Here is a 23,876-nt window from a genome sequence, read left to right as displayed (position 1 = left end):
GGCGACAACTCATTCCACTCTTTAACTGTTCTAGGGAAAAAACTGTATTTGTAGAAATTAGTTTTCGCAAAATTGGTCTCAGTGAATGTTCTGCTGTGTGCCTTGTTTTCCTAGTAGCAGCAGGTTGAACATAACTTGATTCAGATAGGGCGACTTTTCCGGACATAAAATTGCGAAGTAACAAAAGTCGGTTTATTTTTCTACGTATCTCCAATGTTGTAATGTTATTAAGTTTCATCAGAGACGATGGCGAATCCGTCCTTCTATATTTCCCGAATTTAAACCGTACAGCCTTTCTTTGAACACCCTCAAGTTTTATTATATCTTTCTTAACATATGGGTCCCACAGCGCAGACGCGTACTCTAACTTCGACCTAACACATGCGTTATAAGCTAGAAGCCGAACACTTACAGGAGCATTTCCAAGTTCCCTCTTAAGAAAACATAGCTTTTGAAAAGCTGACGCACAGATGTCTGAAATGTGCACACCCCATGAAAGATTACTGGTAAGAGTTACCCTTAGGTACTTATATTTATCAACCTCCTTTATAGTGCTGCGTTAATGTGGTAAGTGAAAGTACTCGGACATTTTTTCCTTGTCACACGTAGAAGAACAGTTTGTTTCTCTATTCAGTTCCATGTCCCAGTTCTCGCACCAGTCGTGAATTGCCAGAACAGTTGCTTGTAAAGAGGTGTGGTGATTTGCATTCGAGATTGTTTTAAAAACCACACAATCATCAGCAAATAATCTGATTGAGACATCCTTTGGTATTACCTTCGTTAAATCATTTATATAAATTAAGAACAACAATGGCCCTAACACACTCCCCTGTGGAACCCCCGAGATAACTGGCAGCACACTGGAAGAAAAATCCTGCACTTGTACAAACTGTTGCCTATGATTAAGATACGCGGAAATCCACCTAACAGCAAAGAGTGGAAGTCCAATGCTCTCCAGCCTAAACAATAATTTATTATGCGGTACCATGTCAAATGCCTTGCAAAAGTCCATAAACAATACATCTACTTGGCCAGTCATGTCAAGAACACTAAACAAATTATGCAATGTTGATACCAGCTGTGTAACTGTAGACATACCCTTTCTGAACCCGTGCTGATGAACCGATAAAACTTTATGTTCGGAGAGGAAGCCTTGTATGTGCTTAGCAATCACATGCTCTAACATCTTACAGCATTGACTGGTCATTGAGACAGGGTGGTAGTTAGAAGGCAGAAGACGGCTGCCCTTTTTGTGTATGGGAACTACTCCCGGCAGACGCCAATCATCAGGTATTTCGCCCATTTCTAGTGAAAAGTTAAAAAGCTCTGTTAGGTACCAAGAAATTTGTTCGGCATATCGCCTCAAAAATAGGTTCAGGACACCGTCTGACCCAGTAGTTTTACGCGTATCAACATTTACAATCAATGCCAAAACCCCTTCACGCGTTACCCGAATGCCCTGCGGGAGGTCCGATGCGGTGGTTCGTGGCTCATATTCTTCATGCTCAGGAAATACACTTTGAAAGTTCTCGTTAAAGGTCTCCGCTATGCTAGAAGGATCTGTCTGAATGACACCATCGACATTCAATTTGGACACTTCGACTTTTGTGTTCCCTAAGTAGCGCCAGAACTTAGAAGGATCGTTTTTAATGAACTCCGCAAGGTTGTCGTCGAAAAAAATGTTCCTAGCTTGCCTAACTTTCCATAACAAATCGTTATTAAGGCGCCTGAACTGTTGGGATTCTGTTTTACGTTTCTTCCTCCGTCGTTTTAATTTTCTTTCACTCTGAATTATTTCTCTGGCGATCCATGGATTTAATCTACGCTGACGGAGCGCTTTTAGTGGCACAAAGTTTTCGATACAGTAGTGAATAACATTACGAATGCGCTTCCATGCTGCCTCTATATTACTTATAGGACCACATAGATGAGTATCCAAATAGTCTATTATGGCCACATCATCCGCCCGAGCAAAGTCCTTGATAACTTTTATTACAGAAGCATTTCTTTGCCTATCAGTGTCTTTAATCCAAGAGTAGAAAATTAATTTGTTATCTGAAATACCCTCCTCAACTAGCTGAGTACCTCCGCCGAAAATGTCACTGACAAATAAAAGACCTAGGACTGCATTTCCTCTTGTGTTTACTTTCACGAATTGCTCGAAGTTAAGGGAAAGCATAATGTCCAATATGGTGTCTCCAGGGGTGGAGCAACCATAATGAAGCTCTTGCCAATTAATGAAGGGTAAATAAAATGACCGGTTATTATGAGACATTTTCCCTGAAATTGTAGCGCGTGATCGTACAATTGGGTCAAATACAAGTCATCAGTCGCGGGAGGGCGATAAACAGCGACAAGAACAAACGTAATATCAAAAAACTCGACTCTCAAAAACAGGCTTTCGTGGTCATCAGTCTGGTCAAGTACTTGTACGTTGACCCCTTTTCGAGCAATGACAGCTACGCCGCCACCACGTTAGCCTCTATCCCGTCTGTAGAGCTGATAGGCCGGCGAAACAACTTCATCGTCTCGAATAAACTCATTCAGCCAAGTTTCTGTTATGACGCAGACATGCGGATCATACAGCAGCCACAAATCTTCAAGTTCATATAACTTATTCACAACACTTCGAGAAGTCATATTTGGAAATTCTAAGGGAGAAAGGCCAATCAAGAGCAGGGGTGAAAATGCCAATATCCAATGTTTCTTGACATTACGAGGCATCTGTCACAATGACAGTACCTATAATTGCGACAGACTACCTGTGGTATATTGGTCAATGAACTCCAAAATATGACACCAGCTGGGAAATAAAAATGGCTTGTTTTCTTCAAGCTTATTGGTGACATTTGCTTTAACTAATTGTTAACATTTTCATTTTATTGCATCTGTATGTAGGCATGTATGACCTAACAAAGAGTGCATACTGATAGCATTTGTGCTAATGTTTATGCGGCTTATTGGTTCTAACGAACAAAAATTTTGATAATTTTTGTTACTGAAATTATGCTCTCTTGTGCGAAATGTACGTACGTTATATGCTCATTCATTTGTACTGATTTTATCCGCTGTTGTAATCGTGGGGTCTGGGACCTGTGTCAGCCCTTCGTGCCTTTAGTCCCAGTCTCCCCTCGCTCGGACGAAAAATAAAGTGCATATGATAATGATGATGAAGTATCGTCACGCATTTATTATAATTATTATCCCATAGGCCATCTTTTGCTTGCAAAATATGTTTAGAATATTTTAAGTTTGAGTCTTAAATAACGCCAAAGAAGGAGCATTGCTTAACAGCATACAATTTCACTAATTGAAACATTAGTTTCCAATTCGAGTTGGAATACTTACGCTACTCTGTGCTATGGCTGCACTGAAGTTTGACGAACGAACAAAACTCCTCAGCCCATTGCTCAGTTGGTGTTCGAAATGAAAGACCGCCAGCATCAAAATAAGAAAGCTGCACACATAACTGACCTAATCAATGAGCGCCGAGAACAAACAACACGAAATATGCAAGCTTGTCAAATATGCACCAATGAGGCCCTCGGGAAGTCTTTTTAAATGCACCTCTCTCGAATTACCAAAATGCTGAGTCACAGCAGCCAGTGAAGCACGAAAGTCTCCATACGAAGCCACGTTAGGGATGGAGTTGCTCGAAGTCACGTAAGGATAACTACGACCACTCATTTCCTACATTAAAGTGGAGCGGACACGACGCCAGAGATGGCCCACGTCAACACAGGACGACGGTGAATACCGGCGCTCCCACCAGATTTGTGTGACTGGAATCTGTGTTTAACCTGAATAAGTTCTACGCCTTCGTTACTAGCCAATAATTTCACAAGCAAGCGGCTTATAAATAGAGGGCATTCGTAATGATGGTCCTTATTTTATCTGTATCACGTTTGCAGACTTTAAAACTTTTTATTCATTTTCATTTACAGTTCACCGAATAAACTGAATAGCAAGCAATCCTTTCTTTACCTTTGATGCTGTAGTTGTTTATTTTCCTGGGGACTCTGGTTGGCTTATAGTTTGTCTGAGTAAAGATCAAGTATTCGTATAGAAATAGAAGGCACAGATCACTTGTTAAGTTCAGTAAACACGAAGAAACGCTTCACCGCAAATATTTGCACAAAAGCCTCCACTCAGGCGCTCATCAAAGCTTGGGCGGATTTTCTCGAGGATTGGTTGCACCCTAGGAAACGAGGATTATCATATTCTGCCGCTGTTCCCGCTTTCTGCTGAATAGAATTCGCGCTGGGCTTTGACCTTTCTTGAGTGCATTACTCACATCCGTGGTGCTCGCCGGGCTAGCACGCCTTGTTCGCGTTTCCGCGATGACGTATGAATAAGTTAAAGATGAGAAAAGAGCAATTTTCCTAACCTATAGTTGAAGTATGGCGAATAAGTTACTTAGTGGCCAAAAGTGGTTATTGCTTTCGCAGACCGCTCCATGAACGGATCCGTAAAACAGTCAGTGTGCAGCTGAGGATTTAAATGAGGTCCGTCATGCTTCCCCGAGGAAAAGCTGGAGCCTTTCTGATCCTGTCGTCCTATTATAGTGATGGCCATGCAAAGGTTGACGCACATTGGTGATCGCACACTATGAGGCCCAAGTGCGCGTTCATTACGGCAATCAAATAATCGGCGTTATGACTGTTGAGCCATTCGGATATGACTGCCTACAATTACATTTCCCGTTGCATTTGCTAGTAAACCAATCGGTGAGCCGCCGCCATGCGACTCAGTGCTTAGTAGCGCTTCGGTGCCAGTGCGTATACTCTTCGACAAACACATGTCCTTAGGTCACTGAATTTTGCACAGTTCTTAACAGCCTTCCTCCGACTATATACGTGAACGGTGGTTGTTGCCCCACATATTTCACTGCGACAGCAGCTGTGCGCTCGAAATTGGCTTTGCTCTGTCCGTTAATCCCTTCCATTACGCTCAGTGTTGGTTTCCCTCTTCTTTCCCGACGAAGTTGCCATTTCGCAGCCAAAACGCTTCATTTTTCGCTGAAAGGCGCTCTCCACCTTGCGGGTTTCCGCAGAACTGCTGCATGAAACCCTTGCCTTTGCTTCGACTTGTAGACAAATTCGACTTCGCCCTAACATCTTCTAGCCGCCTGGTTAGCTCAGTTGGTAGAGCGGGAAGGCGGTGGTCCCAGGTTCGAGTCCCGGACTAGGACGAATTTCTCTTCAACTGCGAGGCTTTTCTTTCGAGGAACCCGTATGGGTTTCCTTTGTAGCAATTGCTGCGATTGGGTGGATATCTCATTTTCCCTTTATTATTTACTTCTCTCCACCTTGCGGGTTTCCGAAGAACCATTACGTCAAATATCTAATATAATCTTTATAAACGTCGTCTCTCTTTTGCTGCGTCGCGTCCCGTTTGCGTAATGGTGTTCCTCGAACACACGCATTTTTCTTTCCTGTCTGCCTAAAGCAACCACGTTTCGCGATGAGTGTCCTGACGCGGTAGAAACTTGGCGACTCCGCAGCTGTGGCAGCTTTCTTCACAGTCCGGCCGCGCGTTTTCCAGCATAAGACGAAAGGGAACCACGCGATAAGTTGAGGGAGCGAGTAGTGCGAGACGGGTAGAAGGGCGCGCTAATAGAGGGAGAAAGGGACGGGAGGGACGGCAAGAGAGGAGGTTTGCGCGGCGCGCGACCTGGGCGCATGCGCGGAGTGTTCCTTCCCACGCAGCCAATAAAAAGCGAGCTTTATTAGAGAGGGGGCAGCCCCGGTGAGTGGAACTCCTCGGACTGCGGCGGCGGCCACACGGGTGCGAAAAATTCGCCTGCTACCGGCCTCGCTGGAAAGACTTTTTTGGCGGGACTCACCGGCGTGTGTTCGCGAGTTTCGCTCGTTTCGTGCCCGGAGCGCATCTCAGCCAGGGCGTCGTTGTAGCACAGCCGCTCCGGAGGTCCCAGAACTCGTCACCCTTCACCGGAGGAGTTTTCTGCCATCAGGTGAGTCTTCTGCGTGGCCCACTGAACTGCTTGGTGAATGTATCGTCAACTGCTGATGAACTCGGTTGTTTGTACGGGACTGTGGATGCGGGTTTCGGCTGCCACTATAGTGAAAGAAAGAATCTGAAAGCGTCCCATAAAACGAGGTCGCTTATCTTACACTAATAATGCCTTACTTGTCCGTTTCTGTCTTTTTAAATGCTCTGGTTGGTTTATATCGAAGTATGTTCGATAAGAAGGCATCATTTTGCCGAATTAAAATCCAAGTTGTACTCGCTACGTTACCAGAGGACCTTAGAACAATACGAAAATTTACGCAACCAATGAGCTGCCAAATATGCTACGTGTCGTACAACCAGGATTTCTTTTTAAATTTGGTCGTTGTATTATGGTAAAAGAAATATACGTACTATAATCACTTGCAGGTGAACAGTTGGTACGTTTCTTAAGTATTTTTTTTCACAGAACGCATTCGACAGTAGACAGTTGATTTTGAACGAATGTATAAATTTCATTGCCGTTGGCGAAAATCCCATCTTCTGGAACTGGTGGACGCACTTACGGCATGCCAACTCACCCGAAGCTTCACGACCTGCTTGAAGCAGCTGCGCACTGCAGAGGTGTCCGCGGCGACATCACACTTCCGGGCTTAGCTGCTTCATCCTTATTATATTACGCAATTAGCAATACGAGATATTACGTAATATTTTCAAGCGTTCTAGATTTTCGTGCTAAGAATCGCACGACACAAAGACATTGGAAACTTTAGATTTTTTTTTCACTGGGTCATACCGCAGCATAAAGTGATGCACATGTCCGTAGTATACATAGAGAGTTCTTCTGGCACAGCTTTCTGCTACACACATAAAAATAAAAAAAAAACAAAGACTGCTCGCAGCGTCATTGTTTATTAGGCGCTAGTTTATAAGAAAATGACAGAATTTAGGATGTTAGGGACAATAACTAAAGATAATTACCGTTATGATCCGTGTATTCGATATTTGGCAAGCTTGCGTGTCGTAGAAAAAGTGAAGCTTATCTTAACCAAAAACCATGTTCCTATTCAAAGAAAGAAAAAGCCGGCAAATTTCGTGGCACAGCGTAAACGACATTGATGAACAATTTGCTTGCTGAGTGTTTCACGAATGATTATACTATTAGAGACTTTGTCGCAGACACCGAGGAGGGCAAATCTGGCTCCTTGTGGCGATAACACTGAAGTAGCAGCTAGGATGTCAATGTCAACCCGCACAACGAATACGTGCCAGCACCTCGTAGCCTGTGCAAAAGACGGACTGTGAATATAGCTGCATATTACTCGTGCAATGACCCTCCATTACAATGTCCATAAACTTAACTTTAGTTGAACCATTTCAACAAACCTATGGCCTTCCTGATATGGCACCAGGTAGAACTGTAATGAAACTTCTGAAGCGCTAACTGATGAGGGCGATGCTGCAAAACGCGCAATTTTCGTTCACCACGCGCCGTTCCGCTGCCGTGCGAAGACAGCAGCGCACGCTGCGGCCGAGTGCACAGCATTGCAATCGGCTCGCTTAGATCAAGAAGCCGAACATTTCACATGCTGCCCACTTCGAATATACCATATTCGAAACAACGAATTGTTAATAGGTTTTATTGCAGCTCTAGCAAAAAGCTACTCGTCAAGATCGACGGTGTCTGCAACGCCGCACAGGGCAAGCAATGTACCGAATACAAACAAGCGCAATAGTCACGCGATGAATCAACGTAAACACATATAAACTAAAAACGTGTTCCACATCGAGTCGAATTAACGGAGTGTATAACATAAGAACAGGGTTGCATAACTTAAATATGTATTACAAGCATAAAGTTTTATTAAGTGCTTAGAAATCTAAGCGATGTTAGAAAATACAAGCAATGCGAAGAAACCTAACCACAGGTAGAAGTATTACGCTAATTGCCAACTGGATGCATTGCATACCTTAACATTCGTAAAATATAGTTGGTGCATGTTCAATGTACCTTACAGTGTTTATCCTGATTGTGCGAATGAAATAATTTTGATTTAAACTGAATAAATCTGTGATGAATGTGTTTGTTCAAATGACATTTGTGTAGAGTTTCAGCCACATGTAGGAATCCGAAACATATCTAAGGTGCTAATGTTGTTTATCTCGCTGCGTTTACTATTGTGCGAATTTGTTTCTTCGGTAATATGTCTAATCGCAACAAGCTGACAAGAACAACGTAAGAAGAAGAATGCTCATGATATTTGCAATAATTTGCTCCGTGGAAACCTGAACACAGGTCACAACAAAACACGCGCGCACACGCACAAAGCCACAAACACACACGTTTAAACTTAAACACTTCATCATTTTAAACACTTAATCATTTAAAGCCAGCGTTTATTGGTTGTTCAGTATAAGGTTACCTTTGATAACTTGTGTTCGCTGTATACTTGACAATAGAAGCCATGGAGACGTAGCATGCATATCCGGATTCGGCCTAATGAAATGCACCAAATGCTTTGCTTTGAAGAAACGACTAGAAACATTAGCCCCTGCTCAGGGAATTGCAGAAAATGTAGCGGTTATGGCAGATGGATACTTTATAAGAGATGTAAAGATCAAACAGGCCCTTCTATCGATATTACATCAGAAATTGTTTCGATTGACCGCGTTCAATAAATCATGCCATCATGCTAAACTACGCGACAAGTTTGTTCATTCATATCACATTTGTCATGGTCTTGAGGTTTGCAATATAACACGTAAAGCCTTTTCTTTCTGTCAGTAATGTGTACCTCGTAAGTTTTGCTGTTATACGAACAATCATCGTGGAGAAAGTCTACCTCTTTCTAGAAATTATTATTTTCTCAGAAATATTTATAAGCAATCTAATCAACCAATTTAACAATCTTGAGTGTATTGTTAAGATCACCCTTTTTACTGATGCTTTCATGTAAGCTGGATTTGGCCGTGAGGGCCACATAAATAAGAAGCACTTTTCTTTCCTATATAGTCCGGAGTTCCATTCGTAGAAATTATATAGTGCTATGATGTTGTCAGAAAAAAAATGTTTTCCGCACATGATTTGTAATCAAGGTTCGTCGTGCACCGAAGAATGCTATATTGTGCAGTACGTGTACATTTCCTCTGTGCGTGACATTATCCCTGGAAGAGCTGAGTGAAATATTTAAGGTGAGACAGCGCTTAGTACATGATCAGCTCTATTGACCTAGAAAGAACGCACCGGAATGCGTTGGTATGTGCCGTAATTAGAATCGATAGCCTAAAGGTTAGCTCACTGTGAATTTGGTGTTATGTCTCACTCTTTGTGTAGTTCTGGTTGGAAGCCGAAATGCGGGGTATATGAGAGGCGATTAAAAAAAGCCACTGGTAAACATCAAGGGAACACCTTCTAGATCGTGACTATCTTTTTGAAATTTTCGCACTTTGAAAGAATTGCGCTCTCAATTGCTTGAATTGGGCTTCAAAAATTATTGAACATTTTAGCAACCCCCTATTGAAAATGTTTAGCGATCATTCATGACAAGATTGTCAAAGCCAACTGATGTCTAGGCGATGCATATTGACCTGTGAAGCTTTCTCTAAAACCCGCAACGTTTTCGCCGCATACAGGCACATCGAAACCAACGTGACTTCTCTTTTTCTTTCTCTCTCTCTCATATATATATATATATATATATATATATATATATATATATATATATATATATATATATATATATATATATATATATACCTTTTGTGTGTGTGTGTGTGTGTGTGCGTGTGTTGGATGGAGCAAACCACACGAAGAAGTGTGCTCGGGGAAAAGGGAGGACGAGGAAGTGAGATTACATGGTGGGAGACACTGGTATCACCGAAATTATGTCTTTTCTACAGCCGTTCTTGTCAGGAAAGTTGCATTTTTGCAGCAGCCGACAGCTTTTGAAGACCAGACATGTTGGCTAGGTTGTTCGTCGACCAGGCGTCATTTGGAGTCTATTGTTTTCACCCTATGCCAAGCGTAGAGTGAGCCAGCGACGGACCTTCCTCGCGAAGTTAGTTCTGCCGGACTGACCAACGTGGCGCTGGAAGAAGCAGCAATCAGCTGCCAAGCCTTGGTGCAAATAGGATCGCTGACAGTGAAGGTACAGCTCCAGACACTGAGCGAATTCGATCTGGAACACATACGCCATGCACCCTCCAAGAGGAAATGCCTGCCGTGAAGGTGAGCCTGGTTTTTACTGTTGTAGAGCAACTGCAAAGGCATATGATGCAACAAAGTGAAATAATGAGAACTTTGGCCCAGCCGCTCAATGAATAGAAAGCAGCAAACACGAGTTATTGTTGAGCTGGATGTTTTTGAAGGATACTCGCCAAAATTTCGAATATGCGCTGCTATTTGGCCGCTGTCGCCAGAAAATGGTGGGATGTGCAACTCATGGAACGTGGGCCAACATGTTCAGAAGTGTCGAAAAGCAACGTTTTAGAGGGTTTCTAGGGCAATGAAGTAGAAAGATGGGATGCTACACTGCAGGGTGTTTGATGGACACTCTAAAAGCACTCAGAAATGATCGATACAGAGCTGTTAAAGCCTTATGAACTGCACTCTCTGTGTCTTTCAGTGTCTTGCAGGACACTTCACGGCGTTTATCAAAGGCTATGTACTGAGAGCAAGGCGCCTCACACGTTTAACCCAGAAAGACGTGCATTTTCAATGGTACGATGAGTGTGGAGGTGCCTATTGCGAGCTGGTAAAACTAATCTCGTCAGACCGCATCTTGCGAATACCGAATATTTTTTGCCTTTCGTGCTGAATATGGACGCATCACACTATGCTACCGGTGTTGTTTTATACCAGAAACCCTCAAAAGAAGCTGATGAAACGAAACACCACGTGGTGGGGTACAATTGCCACACGCTGAAACCCGCCGAAATCAGTTACTCTAGCACAGAAAAGGAAGCTATGGCCGTCTTAAAAAGCTGCTCGGTATTTTTGCACTAGCCTGCAAGGAGTCAAATTAATGTTTTTCACCGACCATCAACTTCTGAGCATGGCCCAACCAAGAGGCCGTATTGTCAGATGGATCAACTAACAGCCTGATTTCGTAATTTCTCACCGTCCTGTGCCGCTCCTCAGTGACGTTGAAGCACTATCCAGATTTTTTGTACACGAATAAAGTGAGAATCCAGAAGTAATCAATCATAATGAGCAATGGGAAGGCACAGAATATCCCTAGTTTATGAACAGAAAGTATGATGTACCACCAAATATGGCTGAAACGATTCATCTTACCACGTCACTCCTGAATCGGGAGGATATGATGGCTTCTGGTGCACGTATGAGGAACTGCTCATGGGATTCACATGGCCGGGCATGAAAAACGACATCAGCAATTACATACGCACATGCCACCTCTGCCAGGTGAATAAAGGTAAATTAAAGCAATATACAGACGTTATGACAAGCCCCGAATTATCAAGGGTCGCGTTCGAAGTAACTCACATGGACTTCGCTGAGCTCAAAACCAACGGGGGAAGGAGTCAACCGAACCCAAGCTTTCCTGCTTTCCATATATGAGTGCACAAGGCCGATTGCGGCTAAAGCTGGTGAAGAAGACGCAAACAGCGTTATCGATCTGCTCGATGTTTTATACACTCAAAGACGCTAGCCTTCCACAACTGCCGGCTTTCCGGAGTGCCAAGTTATCGAAGAGGCCACAGGATCATAGGATAATGATAAAGAATTCTTCTCCATAGCACCCGGCAGCAAACGGTTTGAGCCGAACGTGCCATATGAGACGTCAAACGTCACCTGAAGATGTAACCACACTTTGGCTGGAAATGCTGCCTCGAGGCCACTGTGAAAGATCACGACCCATCGTGCACCCCTGGTTAAGACTGTAGTCCTCATTTTGCCACTCCGGGCACAGCGTCAGCACTTCCTGCAGATCAAGAGCTAGGGTTCCTAGAAAACCTCGAACTCGCTGAAATCAAGAAAAGTGTCAAAGAACAGGAGGTCTACAAGCGCCGCATGAAGAGGAACTTTGATAAAAGGCACAACAACGAGATACCGGACCTCCTACCTGGAGTCTATGTACTTGTAAGAAAAGAAGCTGTACCTTTAGATTCAACATTTTACGGACCATTTCAAACAATTAAGACCACATGCCAGCATGGAATATTGTCGAACGTCTGATACACCGGAGCCTGAGGTCGCAAGAAGGGCGCCTTTATCGGCAACATATTCAGTATCATGAGAAATCCGGAAGAGTGAAAGTGTCTGTGCTGGATGCATGAAAGTAGAGACGAAGTGGGCTAGAGGAAGAAGGGAGGACGAAAAAGTTAGATGAATTGGCGGACGACACCCCTCTCACTGAATATGTGTTTTCCACAGCCGTTCTAGTTAGGAACGCTACAATATATATATATATATATATATATATATATATATATATATATATATATATATATATATATATATATATATATATATATATATATATATATATATATATATCCCCATAACGCGCAAGAAGTCCCCTTGAACTACACTTACATTTTATTTTGGCTGCAGCATCTTTACTGGAAGTAACCTGCTATAAATATTTAGGCTTAACATTAACGAGTGCTTTATCATGGAACTTACGCACAAATACCATCTGCTCTGCCGCTTTCCGAAAACTATGCCTTCTGGGCCACAAACTCAAGACTGCTCCGCCTAGTGTTAAACTGCTCTCTTACTTTTCCTTAATTAGGCCAAAGCTTGAGTATGCTTCCATAGTTTGGGACCCTCACACAAAAATTAACATTAAGAACCTAGAAAGAATTCAAAGAAAAGCAGTACGATTTATTTACAGTAAGTTTAAGGCCACTGACTCCCTCACTGTGTTACTAACTGATAACAGCAATGAACTATTAGAAATCCGAAGAAAAAAAAAGTCGGCTAGAGTTTTTTTCAAACTTAATCAATAATAGGCTAACCTTAGACCCCGCAAAATACGTATCCCCCTTGATAAGCTGACCCACTCGACACCACTACCCTCATTCTCTAACACCAATTTTCGCAAGGACTGACACTTTTCGGTACTCTTTTTTTCCACAAAACATAGATGACTGGAATACGCTAACTGAAGCATTTTTCCAGCGCCCGTGAGCTGTATACAATTTGTGTAAATAATCTTGTTATTTCGTGTATTAATTATAGTTGTACTGAAATCAAATTAAATTTGTTCTTAATCGTCTACCTTATGACCAAACAACTTGTGTGAAAAACGGGTTACATACTTGTTTCATCTTGTTCTTCGTTGTATATAATCTTTTGTATATTTGTCATTTTGCTTCGAATTCTTGTCCGCATTATGGTATAAATAAATGAATAAAAATGTCATTTATTTATTTATATTCTACGAGTAATGCCGCGACGTCGGATCGTTCGCGTGCGGCCAGTTCTTTTGTCAGTTATTTTTGTTTTCATTACTCCATCATTTTCTAAATTCATTTAGGAAAAACAAGTCATTTCTCTTATGCTGTCTTTAGTGGCTTTGTTGGTTTCTTATGATATGATTAATACAATTCAGGACCCTAGGTTGCATTTCTGCCCGTATATATATATATATATATATATATATATATATATATATATATATATATATATATATATATATATACATATGTATATGTATAGTCATACCAGAACACTGACACCAAGGACAACATAGGGGAAATTACCTGTGCTTAATAAATCAAATAAAAAACCGATAAAGTAATGGAAACTAAAGTGGATGAAAAACCAACTTGCCGCAGGTGGGAACCGAACCCACAACCTTCGCATTTCGCGTGCGATGCTCTACCAATTGAGCTACCGCGGCGTCGTTTTCCCATCCACTTTCTTGGGTATTTATGTGTCCTAGTAGAACCCTGGGAGTTTTAGCCAGCGCCACCATTCACAGAGCTTGGCGGTAGACGTGGAACGTCTCTTTTGCCGTAGGCGACACGAGAACGTGATCTTTTAGGGTGAAAGCGACCCCCTTTCTTCTCGTGTGTGTGTTTACATATATATATATATATATATATATATATATATATATATATATATATACCTTTGATTGCTTTAGGTAATTTTCATAACTGAGGTTGTTCCTGAAGCTTGATCAACAATCTTCAATGCAGCTATTCTTAAGGGAGTGGCAGCCCTGGGGTGCATTCTCACAAATTGGACGCAGTAGTAAGCAGAGAAAAACAGGAACGAAAAGAATTATTTTTATGTTTTTTTTTAAGCACATGGCCCGACAGCTTCGGGCTAGGGCTATTTATTGTGTGCTTTTCTTCATGCAGTCTGTATTTCTACGAGTGTCTATGCTGGTGTCCTTGTAAATTTCAAGCTTTCAAAACCGTTCTCGGTTGTTTAGCCGCAGAAAACTGTTAACCGCCGCGCCGGTGACGCTTCCACGTTCGGAAAGAATGCAGGTGTGCACTCGGCCTGCTTCATCCGCCGCTGACCGGCGGTCAAGCTGCCGTGCATAGAAACGGCACGCACGTTCAAGTGGTGCCTCATTGTGAACAAAAAGAACGTACACGCGTTTTGAGATACACATGCGCACATGTTAAAGTGTCAGTTGCGTCAGCACTCCATTCGTCCTACTTTTGCCCTCTCTCACTTGGGTCTCGTTTCCTAGCTTGGAATGATCTTTATCCTCACACACAATTTAACACTTTTGTTGTGGGCCTATTCCGCTAACCGGAGATGCAATGCTTTTATATTTGGCAAACATCTGTTCAAAACTAAATTCTAGCAAATTCTTCTTGTTTTTATGTTCTCAGTGGGTAAAGGCCCCAAAGTTTCCAATGCTCAGGCTGACGAAAGTTATGTACGCATTGAAGCCTCGGCACGGCCTTGCAAACGGCGTAGCCTATCTTTCAAGATAAACTTTCATCGTCTAGGAGGAACTTGCATGTTTCGTCTTCTGTGTATCCAATGTATAATATGAACTACGAGCAATGGGTTGAGGCGTGAAATACGTACTTCACCGACAGTAGTTTGCCAAAATGTGTGCAGTGGATTCTTTTTTGTTCCACGTAGTTCGTTTCTGCCACTTGAGGCAAGCGCCAAATGTGCATGACTCATACATCTACTGGTTTCACCGTCCCGTCGCTACAGCTTGAGGCCTCCCCGCATGTCGTCTCCACGACTGTAGGGCACACCCTCGCTCTTTTATCTGAAAGAAAGGGTTCAGAGTGCTGGAACGCTTTGCTAATAAGAAAGATGGTAAATATACTCCAGAGGGGGAGTAAAACCACGAAGAAGCTAGATTTCCTTACGTGTCTTAAGCCTGCACCGCTGTTGCACTTGTCACGTGTACGCGCCACTATACGTTTCACGCCTCGGCACCTGGGCATGCGCCTATAAAGTACAAATGCACGGCCACTACCGTCTCTGTGCGATTACCACGTTCAGAAACACTACCTGGCTTTATCTCGCATCTGCTATTGTAAATATCAAGAAATATGGCCGCAAACAGGTCATGCAAAAAAAAAATGACGACCCGGATGAGAGCTCCTGGAAAAGAGTTGCTGCACAGTACTGCATGTTATGCGATTTCGCAATAAATGCTCCGCCTCGCTGACATGAGACGGCCGGAATGAGGACGGATGGTGCGCCTCGAAACGAGTGCCGCGGCCGTCGGGAATGAAAAGGCCCCAGTGTCACGGGTTAATGCCACGGCTCACCGTCAACAGGCGGCCAATATGTAGCTGCCAAGCTTTGCTCTGCCTCTACCAAGTGCCGATCGCAAAATGAGAGTAGTCATTTGTAACATTGGTATTGTGCGGCACGTCGCGATAAACCACTTCAGCGCATCTAGACTGTGGACAGGCGCCAGCAGAGCCGGTGGGCGCACCGGTACTCGATGCCTTGGTCACGTGCTGTGCGAACAACCACGTAATGGACCAGCTTGAAAACGTAAGAGCGATGCCCACATTCCCCATTTCTGAGGTGAAAAGTAAGGAGCATAAGGAACCAGAAGAGCAGAGAGGCCACCGTTAAAGGTACCGCCGATGTGTAAACAAGATTGGTGCGGCTTGCCAGTTTCCTACCCTTGCTGGAAAAAACGTAGGCTGTTTCGTGGCGATCTCAAAGATGCCTCAGCGTGGCGTTTTGCCACTACGCGTCAAACTCCTAACACGCATAATTATTTGTGATGTTCAACGGCCGGACGCGACACTAGGGCTTCGAGAGATGCCCCAGTGGGGAACTTGAGATTTGAATGTAAACCCTGCCCATTTTTTACGGTGCACGCTCAGCTTAGCGGCTATATGCTGTGGCGGGTTCGACGCTTGGCCGTGGTTGAGTTCAAAGACAACCGCGCGTGCTCAGCGGAACCCCACGTGACCAGAGTGAACCTGGAGCCCTTGAACTAGCACGGCGTCCCTCATTGTCCTCTGTGCGCCTTCGGAACGGTAAAAAAAGAAAAAAAAACACCACAAAAATAATGTGAACAATAGCACTGTCGTGCGTTTCCTCGTAACTTGAAGAATAGTGAGACACATTTGACGCTGTAGAAGGGAGCGCTGAATAAACGGAGGTTTTCACTCTGTTGTTTTTTTTTAATTCGAGGCGTTTGCAGCCATAATGAGAAATGTTTACCCGAAAAAAAAAACCTTTGTGCCCTTCCACTCGGTGAAGAAGGATGATCAGCGATGCTTCGTATGTGGGCCCCTTAATGGCAAACTGCACCTCCGCCCGGCATTGCACTGTCTGCAGGATCGGCCCACGTATGGGAGTTTACTGCTTACCATGCCAACAACGACACGAGAATTTCCTTGGACGCTAGAGGTATACAGCTTCATTGTATAATGTCGTACAAAATGACTGTGCCTGAAGGAAAGGCAAGTGTCGGTCGCAGGTCTTTGAACGATGAGGAATGTATACCGTAACAGAGTCGACGTGTTTGGGATCAGATGGTGCCTGGTATAGTATCAGTTGCCGCTGAATTCGGGGCGCATTGATGTGACCCCCGACTGGTGTGTAGCCGCTGATACTAGTGTAGGAAGTGGATGGCGCTGTTGCGTGCATATGATAAACAACACGATTGTGATGCGCAGGAGGAGCATATTGTTCTGCACAGCCCCACCATAGGTTGCACACGACACAGTTAACAGCTGTCAGCAATGGAAGAAATAAACATCCTCAATGTACGCAATCCGCGCTTCGGGAAACGTATCTGCCTGTGACGACAAACAAGAAATCACTGCGTATTAGTATTAAAAAAGCTGGTTGTCCGTTCATAGAAACGGGATATGGGAATATTGTTTTTGCGTGTGAAGACAACCGAAGCACACTTTTCAGCAGGCAGCATTGCTATCCGTTGGGCCCACCGCGAGGGCGGATGAGGCCACGACCTTGCTTGGTTGTCGGGAAGGGCCGCGGACGCCGAACAGTGCCCGAAATCTCACCTTGCGCTCAGTTTGGACCGCGGTCAGCCGCCACGATGAGCGCCTCTCGGCTAGGCTGACCTGTATGCACGCTATTAACTACTCAAAGCGAGAGCTTCCAGATAGCTGGGAGGCCACCGGCATTGGTCGCATGCACCTTTGACGTCGAGAAAAAAAGACAAGCGTCATTGATAAACGACACTGCTTTTGGCAGAGAGCGGCTCTTCCCACGCAACGCGAGGAACGGGGCGAGGCGCCCCCCGAAGGCGTTCGCTGTGAGAGCCGCGCACAATGCATGCGAAAAGGCCGATCTCTCTCCCCACGTGCAGTCAAAATAGGAATGCGACGGGTTCATCAAGCAAAGAAAAAAAAATGCGACACCGGCGGCGAATATGAATGCGTGACAACACCGCTTCTATTTTGCAAGTTTACATCTCACAAGCGCGAGAGGAGCAACAACTAATTAATTTATTTATTTGTTTATTTATTTATTTATGATACCCTCAGGGTCAACAGACATTACAGAGGGGAATGGTACAAAATACAGAAAAACAGCAAAATTTTAACTACAAGAAGCAGCACAATGTTTCTAATTATGCGATAGTAGTTATGAAGAGGGAAAATACGTTACAAAAAAATACTATATATATACAAAGAGTTCGCAGGGACGACATGGCCACAATTAGTACATGGCCGGGGTTGTCGGAGAAGTATGGGAGAGGCCTTTGCCCTGCAGTGGGCGTAAGCAGGCTGATGATGACGATGATATACAAAGAAGCAGTCCAGTTTTTATAATTATACAGTAATAGCTATGAAGAGGCAGGCTAAAACAAGATGTTACAAGATGGTTAATGAAGTCACAAATTTTTCATGATCTGAAATTGTTACTACCAATTTGGGAAGGCAATTCGAATCATTTGATGTGCGTGGTATGTAGGATTGTAGGACTGACTTTGTTTTACACAATGGAATGCCAACTTTATGAGCATGATCCAGACGGTGCAAAACGTAATGGGGAGGAAGTATTAATAAATCATCCAGGTAGGGATGACGATACAGTTTGTGAAAAAGGCTTAAGCAAAACATCGTACGTCGAGAAGCAAGCGTAGGTAGATTAGGGTTAGCTTTCATTAAGGTGATGCTCGCGATTCGATTGTAATTAGAGAGTATAAAACGGACCGAATTATTCTGCACCATTTCAAGCGAATGTACCAAATTATTATAATGCAGATCCCAAACCAAAGCGGCATATTCTAACTTAGGGCAAATGAGTGAATGAGTGGGCGAATGAGGCAAAGGTGATATTGCAAAGTTACGACGAAGATATCCGAGCATGCGACTAGCGTTGCAGGCAACATGAGAGATGTGAGTATCCCATGTTAGATTGCTACTGATGTGAACTCCGACGTACTTATCTGAAGATACGCTGTCGAGTAGCGAATTATTTAGGTGATAAATGGGTAAACTAGTAATCTTTCTAGACACTCGCATGAATTTGCATTTTTAATGTTTAGTTCCATAAGCCATGTATTACACTACTCAAAGACTGCGTTAATGTCAGCTTGAAGAAGAGCGGCGTCATTTGGACTTGTTATTTCTCGGAAAATGACGCAGTCATTGGCAAATAAATGAACGGGTAATAACGATCTGCGCGCAAGGCTGGCCAGAGTGTTTACCACAAGCGCGCACGTATGCAATAATACTGTATCGCGCTTTTTTTGCATCACGTCAAATGTGACGCAGCTTAGTTGAGGTGCTGCTTTTACATTGTACATTCCGTGGTGGCTTTTTTGAAAGTTAGCGACAAGAAACCATCTTGGTTCGCAATAAACACTTCAGCACAGTTACATGCACATAACTAGAGCACCTTAAATATGTTAGACACAAACGTAGTGCTGACGAATGAATAATCATAATCTAGACCACAAGTCAGCGATTGTTCATTCGTCAAGACTTGTATTGTGAAATTGCAGCTTTTGTGTCGCGACTTGTGAACTACGCGCAGGAACTCCAGTTCGTTTGCATTGCTGTGTGGGCCTTTTCTTTGTGGCATGTCCCTTTTTCTTTTATTGCACGTCAAAAAAAGAAAATTCAAGAATGCTACTTCGTACAGTCACTCGATTTCAGCGCGTTCTTTTAAATGCGACAACCTTCCTGAAGTTAGGTGCAGCGATAAAACCGGAAAGAAATTTCTCGTTTCTCATGTATTTATATGTGAAACGAGAATTCCTCTTAATAAAACTAGATTAATAAAGATAAACTAGATTAATAAAGATCTTAATAAAACTAGAAACTAAACATTCCTCTTAAATAAAACTAGAAATTCGCACTTCTAGCAGTTTTTTATACATTTATAACGTTCTCAAGTGTGTTACCAATAAACTTTTTAAGAAGGTGCTCAAAACTGATCAACGCACTTCGCTGCTAACGGGGCGTAACATTAAAATATGCATTGTCATGGGGCTTCAGCCCCCCCACTCCCCCCCCCCCCCGAAATTTTTTCGTGCTGTCCATGCGCCGCCGGCCAAAACAACCCCCGGCGCCGGAAATCATGCTCGATTTTGTCTAGAATGTCCTTTTCAGGCTCGAAAAAAAACATATTAGCGCGAACATAGCGAAATTGGGCTGGATTTCGCGGCAGCGCCCATGCACCGGGAGTCGCATATCGTAACGCAAGGAGGTCCACCCGAGCGCAAGCTTGCGGCCGGGCTCATCGCGGCATCTCGTTGAGGCCGCGCAATCGGGAGCGCTTGCATTTCGATTCTGGCACTTTATGGGTATGACGTTCTTAAAAACGTTTGATGCGAAAGGTGCATTAACATTTCCAAAGTTGTGCTTTAGATTTTCAATTCCGGAACTTTGTGGGCTTAATGTTGTTATAAACGTTTGACGCCAAAGGTGCATTGCCTTTTCTAAAGTCTTAGATCGGAACATACAATTATACAAGCCAAACCACACACTTTCGGACAAGTTGACAAAGCACGCAGTGAGATACGATGGGACGAAGCGTTGTGGTGGTTCATTTGTGCCGTCATGTCGCATAAAAAAATATCAACATTTTTTTTCATCAACGCCAAAGCATCCATGTCAAGACAGTAAAGCCAGCCAGGGTAACTACGTTCTTATATATTATTTTTCTTCATTGACTTTTATTCGTGAGGACACATTGCGCCTTTTGAATTTTTTTATTCTCGCTACCCTACCCGCGGGCTGGCAGGGCCAGCCAGAGCGCATGCGTTTTTCTTGTGTTGCGCCGAAACCAATGCGTGGCGCACTTCGGTGCGCGTGTGGTTTTCTCTGGCTGAGTTAATTTCCGCCTGGCAGAGTTTTGGACGCCTTCTGGCTAGCAGACGACAAAACGAAGCAATGGTCGCTCACCGCCATCACTGTGAAGACTTGACGGATTACACCGTGTTACGCTTGAGCGCAACCTCTCCGGAAAGTCTTGTCTCGCCGGTGTAAAATACCGAGCACTATGCGTATGGTTATCGGTGGACCAAGCGTCTCACGTTTTCTTCGATATTCATTTGGTAGCCACATTAGGTGCCCAAAGTAGGCATTGGATTGTCGCCAACATATAGTCTCCTTTGCGTTTTATTTTTTTTAATTATTTCTGTGCCCCCGCACTAAAGAAGGAAAAAAAATATACATTGTTGCGGCGCAGCGAATTGTCGCATGGTGACAGTTTATTTCTTTTGCGGAAAGTAACCGGACATGGCACGCTTCGGTTGCCGGATACTATTATTATATTATTGTGGTAGCAATTCTAGCAAGACTCCAGGCGCATTCCTGCTGTCGCCGTCGCACTCATGTTTCGTATGAAGTCTCAGGGCAATAACGTCGCGACCGCGCGCCGCATGCTGTATTTGCGAGTGAAAGAGTAGGGGGCCTGGAATTGGTGAGCCGACGATGGTGGCTCAGTCTTGCGAGCGCAAAGGCGAAAAGCGGGGAGCGAGCCCGCCGCCTTCTGCCGCACGCGCTACATCGGATCGAGTGGATGGAATGGTGGCGGGATCTAGGATTCTGTGAATTTGTGATTGCGCTACATGTTTATTTGCCTTGTTTGACGCATTATATATAGTGACTTTTTCTTAGATACGTAGCTTTATAGGAGACTTATACGTATATTTAAATATCTTGTTGCGAGGTATTGTGTATACGTGCAGTGAACTTTCTTTCCAGTGGCACTTTTTTGCCCTCTATCAAGCATTTGTATATTCCATGGTATCTTCGCATTTCTAATAAACGACGGCGAATTAAATGACAGTCAGCCTACCCACCCCACGCAATAATGATTCGGTTCATTATCTGCGAGGCATGCACGTAGCACACAGGCATCTTTCATTTACAAAAGTGACACTAGATGTGAGGGTAAATGTTCTTTAATGCTCTCATGCACTGGATTGAACATGGTTGCGTGACGTAATGGACACTTCAGAAGTTGAGCAGTGGGGTGCCGTGAATGTTTAGACAGCTGAAGGTCTTTCCTAAAAAGAAATTAGTCGCCGTATGGCTGTCGTGTACGTTGAACATTGCATTTCATTGGCCACAGAGAAGCAATGGAGCAAACGGTTCAAAAAGGACGTGAAAGTTGCAAAGACGATTCAAAACCGGGCCAAAGCCATCGTGCAATCACCCCCAACACAAGTGCAAAAGTTGATGAGCTGATGAGACAAGAACGGAGGATAAACATCGATGAACTGGCAGAGCGTGTGAACACCAGTCGCGGTTCGGTTCACACCATAATTCATGAACATCTCGTTCATCGGCTCTTGTGTGCGCAATGCATGCCCAAGATTTTGAACCACCGCCAGAAAAAGGTTCTGCGCTGCCTTGACTCATCTGATCCGGTATCACAATGAGGGTGACGACTTCTTGTCTGCAATTATGATCGGGGACGTACCATAGTGCCACTACCACGAGCCTGAAACACGACGGCAAAGCTTACAGTGGAAACATTCGAATTCACCGCCCCCAAAGAATGCAAAGACCGTCATTTCCGCCGGAAAGGTATTGTTTACTATGTTTTTTTCGATCGTCAGGGGTCATTACTGATAGAATTTTCTAAAGCCGGAGAGACTATCAATCGTTTTCGATATTGTGAAATGCCGGATCGGCTGCGTGTCGCAATCAAGAACAAACGACGTGGAAACTTGACGAATCTTGTTCCACGACCTGGCTATGGTGTTGGGCTGCTGAGCACGAGGTCGCGGAATCGAATCCCGGCCACGGCGGCCGCATTTCTATTGGGTCGAAATGCGAAAACACCCGTGTGCTTAGATTTAGGTGCACGTTAAAGAACCCCAGGTGGTCGAAATTTCCGGAGTCCTCCACAACGGTGTGCCTCATAATCAGAAAGTGGTTTTGACAGGTAAAACCCCATAATTTAATTTCTAATTTTTCCACAATAGCCGTCTCCACGTCGCTGATGTGGTTAATACAAAGCTGCCAAAGTTCAAGTGCGAAACGCTGCAACATCCGCCATACAGCTAAGACCTGTCGCCCTGCGACTTCCACATTTTGGGGCAAATGAAAAAAAACAGCTTAAGGGAAACAGGTTCATGTCGGATGATGACGTGAAAGAGTCAGTTGCAGATTTGTTGAAGCAGCAACCTAAGAAGTTTTATGAGACGGGAACCACCCGACTGGTTAGTCAATGGGATAAATGTCTAAATGCTCATGGAGACTACTTTTAAATTAAGAACCCCGTGTGTCATATTTGCATTGGATCACTTTCATTTGACTCGCCCTCGTATATTTTGCAGAACGGCTTTATATAGGTTCTCTCTGTTGAGACAACAATTTCAGTGCAATTACTCACGATACACGACCGGTGACAGCTGCTCCTGCTTAATACAGTGGAATAAATGACAGCGTCATTTAGATTTTCCACTGGCCGTTGCATATGTACAAAAATGTAAACAAGGTTGTTGAATGACAAAGTTTCATTAACATATTTGTCCTCAACTTGTTCATTTCATGGCCTTTACATTTTTTATATCAGTGGCATGCACTGCTTTACTGGTTTTGAACTGGTATAGTTCCAAGGATCGTGTGATATTTTCTTTACTTATTAAATAGACAAAAACATGGAAGCATTGATATCAGTTATTTTGAGTACAATTTCTGGCACATACGAGTATATATTCTTATTAAAAAATACATATATTACTTGTTTTGACAGTGCGAATAGCGTTCGAGAATTCGCTTGCAGCATCTCTGGCAATGGCAATGCAGTTATTATTCATGTATTTGATCTCTCGACAAATTGTTCAAGAGGAAGCTTTAGCTCGGGCCCAACTCCGACGCGGCCTATTCAAATAAATGTAAAACGCAGAAATGCTTTTCTGAGATAACCCCTGGATCACTTTAGGGGAATTCGTTGAATTTGAGAAAGTCAACTTCTAGTATCTGTTGGAAATGGAAGTTCGATCTTGGGCATGCGTTTTGTTTACAATATTTCGAAAAATATG

General features: G+C 43.6%; 1 protein-coding gene and 1 non-coding gene across 2 annotated transcripts in view; one reads left to right on the top strand and one right to left on the bottom strand.

The window, feature by feature from the left end:
- Positions 1–5,759: 5,759 nt before the first annotated feature.
- Dh44 (diuretic hormone 44) overlaps positions 5,760–23,876 on the top strand; it is a 411,787-nt gene continuing 393,670 nt past the window's right edge. The window contains exon 1 of the mRNA XM_065434630.2: positions 5,760–5,974. The gene's annotated coding sequence lies outside the window, so the exon portion shown is untranslated. The remainder of the gene's footprint in view (positions 5,975–23,876) is intronic.
- Positions 13,769–13,841, bottom strand: TRNAS-CGA (transfer RNA serine (anticodon CGA)). Its single transcript has one exon. It is a non-coding gene; the product is annotated as a tRNA-Ser (tRNA).

The sequence above is a fragment of the Dermacentor albipictus genome, chromosome 5, assembly GCF_038994185.2.
Source record: "Dermacentor albipictus isolate Rhodes 1998 colony chromosome 5, USDA_Dalb.pri_finalv2, whole genome shotgun sequence".
In the NCBI taxonomy this organism is placed as follows: Eukaryota; Metazoa; Arthropoda; class Arachnida; order Ixodida; family Ixodidae; genus Dermacentor; species Dermacentor albipictus.
Note: the sequence above shows the minus strand (reverse complement) of the source record. Positions and strands in the feature narration are given on the sequence as shown.